Source organism: Bison bison, unplaced genomic scaffold (genome assembly GCF_000754665.1).
Source record: "Bison bison bison isolate TAMUID 2011002044 unplaced genomic scaffold, Bison_UMD1.0 scf7180017858886, whole genome shotgun sequence".
Lineage (NCBI taxonomy): Eukaryota > Metazoa > Chordata > Mammalia > Artiodactyla > Bovidae > Bison > Bison bison.
In genome coordinates this window covers 329,112-332,447 of record NW_011489458.1, presented here as the reverse complement: position 1 = coordinate 332,447, position 3,336 = coordinate 329,112, and positions in this window count along the sequence as shown.

Genomic DNA, 3,336 nt, shown 5'->3' with positions numbered 1-3,336 from the left:
GCCTGATGACCCTCCAGCCTTAGCAGTGGGATCCTGGCAAGCCCCTTACCCTCTCTGGGCTCCAGGAGGCACAGCGGGCTGTGATCCACCTCCAGGGGCCCATCTGTTTACTCTGGCAAGTCTGGATTTGGTGGTCAGAGATATTTGGCCAATGGCCTGGCTCCCTGTGGCCCTCAGAAGCCTGGTGGATGTGGTCAGACAGCAGAACATATGTGGAGAGAACTTTCAAGGAAGGGCTGGGGACTCAGCAGGGCTGTGGGAGACAGGGTAGGCAGGGTGAGGTGGGATGGGGTCGGAGGGGGCAGGAGCTGACTAAGCCCTGAGAGTTTAAAAATAAACCCTGAGTGCTGTCAGCCACAGCCGGCCACAGCTCCCAGGCCCTGGTGACATCACCGGGGCACAGGATGTCCCTGGCAGGGCTGGAGGTGGGGACACAGCAGGGCGGAGGGGTCCTCATCTGCCCTTTCTGCACCTGGGCGCTGTTTGCGTTTGGGGAGAGCCAGCCTAGGTTGTCACCGTCCAGAGGGGCTGTCCGGGGCCCCTCCTCCCCCAACACTCAGGAGTATTTCATTTCGCATTTGAGAAAACTGAGGCCCAGGGAACTTGTGACTTGCCTGAGGCCCCTTCCTTTGAGGGATTTGGCAGCTCCAGAATTGGAAGCTAGCAGGGCTGGCCCTCAAGTAGTGACTCTTGAAGTCTAGTGGGCACGGGGTGGGGAAGCATTTGGGGAGAAGGCTCACTTGGACGAGGGCAGGGGGAGGCACCAAGTAAGCAAACGCCCAGGACCAGGACCACGCTAAACCCTGTTCAGAACAAACACGGTCTGATCTGGAGGAGGGACTGGCAGGGCTCAGTGCTGCCCCCGTTTTCCAGACGAGGAAACTGAAACGCAGCACAAAATCACCTACTCCAGGCCTCACAGCACATCACGCCTGGTGCAGATGGGGTCCCGTCTCTCCTGGCAGTCCCCTGTTTGAGCTTCTGGAGCCGGGTGGGGGCTGCATGGATGGCTGCCATGGGGATACAGGGAAGAGGCGGGAGGGAAGCCCTGCCACCGCTGCTGTCAGGGTGTCCTGTTCGGCCTCTCTCCCATCCCTCCTCCATGGGCTCCAAGCCCCTACTCAGGACCACGTCTGTCCTCTCGGCCTGGCCAAGAGTCTCCCTGAACATCCAGCCTCATCCCTCACCATGTTCCTGACACTCAGACCTGCTGAACTGCTCATAGATTCCTTCAGAGATTGCTATTTCAGGCCTCTGAGCAGTTGAACAAGATGTTCCCGCTGCTGGAATGCCCCCTCCTGTATCGAATCTTCATGGGGAACTCCTATTCATGCTTCACAATTCCGCTGTGAGCCATCATTGCTCCATCGGATCTGCTGTTTGCTGCCTGCCTCTCTTCCTGGACTGGCAAGTCTTAAGGCCAAGCACTACTCCAAACCCAGGGCTTGGATGAATGAATTAGATTGAGCCTTATAAGGTGTGGGCAAGGCCCATTTTGCAGGAGAATGGTGGGATCTGTTGTATCCCTTAGTTGGCTTTTCTGATGGGGTTGGGAATGTTGCATGAAGGCCACAATTCATTCTCTGGCCAAGTCCCCCCGTCTACCCTCCCCCCAGGCCCTTAATTGCTCTGCCCTAACCTCTCCAATGGATCATCGAAAAAGCAAGAGAGTTCCAGAAAAAACATCTATTTTGCTTTATTGACTATGCCAAAGCCTTTGACTGTGTGGATCACAATAAACTGTGGAAAATTCTGAAAGAGATGGGAATATCAGACCACCTGACCTGCCTCTTGAGAAACCTATATGCAGGTCAGGAAGCAACAGTTAGAACTGGACATGGAACAACAGACTGGTTCCAAATAGGAAAAGGAGTACATCAAGGCTGTATATTGTCACCCTGCTTATTTAACTTCTATGCAGAATCAATCATGAGAACCGCTGGGCTGGAGGAAGCACAAGCTGGAATCAAGATTGCCAGGAGAAATATCAATAACCTCAGATATGCAGATGACACCACCCTCGTGGCAGAAAGTGAAGAAGAACTAAAGAGCCCTTGATGAAAGTGAAAGAGGAGAGTGACAAAGTTGGCTTAAAACTCAACATTCAGAAAACTAAGATCATGGCATCTGGTCCCATCACTTCATGGGAAATAGATGGGGAAACAGTGGAAACAGTGTCAGACTTTATTTTGGGGGGCTCCAAAATCACTGCAGATGGTGATTGCAGCCATGAAATTAAAAGATGCTTACTCCTTGGAAGGAAAGTTACGACCAACCTAGATAGCATATTGAAAAGCAGAAACATTACTTTGTCAACAAAGGTCCATCTAATCAAGGCTATGGTTTTTCCTGTGGTCATGTATGGATGTGAGAGTTGGACTATAAAGAAAGCTGAGCGCCAAATAATTGATGCTTTTAAACTGTGGCGTTAGAGAAGACTCTTGAGAGTCCCTTGAACAGTAAGGAGATTCAACCAGTCCATCCTAAAGGAGATTAGTCCTGGGTGTTCATTGGAAGGACTTGTGTTAAAGCTGAAACTCCAATACTTTAGCCACCTCATGCAAAGAACTGACTCATTGGAAAAGACCTTGATGCTGGAAAAGATTGAGGGCAGAAGGAGAAGGGGACGACAGAGGATGAGATGGTTGGATGGCATCACCGACTCAATGGACATGGGTTTGGGTGGACTCAGGGAGTTGGTGATGGAGAGGGAGGCCTGGCAAGCCGCGGTTCATGGGGTCTCCAAGAGTCCGACAGGACTGAGCGACTGAACTGAACTGAACCTCTCCTTTCCATCCTGCTCCATCAAACCAAAGAAGGGGTAGGTAGTTCCAACCTGCCACCCTCCTGCTGTCTGCTTTCTCCCTTCCCCAAAAGCAACCACAGGACAGACCGTTCCCAAATCAAAGAAAGCTCAGAATTCTCCTAGGGAACCGTGCTTCAAATGCAGAATCCCAGGCGTCATTCCCGGGAGGCCCACGCAAAGGGACCTGCAGCGGAACCCCGGAACCCGCATTGCAAGAAGCCTTCCAGTGGCCCCAAGGATCCTACTTTTGGAACTTCCTGGCATGCCATGACCACCAGGGAGGGAGAGCCAGTGCCGTGCAGGAGGGACCTGGGGCTGGGGATGACCTCGGATGGTAGTTGCCAGGCTTAGGCGCAGGGCTTCCTCTGTCTACGCGCCAAAGGTGGGCCCAGAGGCCCGCATTCGCTGCACCAGCTGCGTGTGCAGGCCTCAGCGCCGGGCTTGCAGCCGCCCTCCCTCGGTGCTGGGGAGACAGACGCGGTTATAAATAACAGCGAGGCCGGGTGGATGAAGTAAGTGCGAGCAGGGAG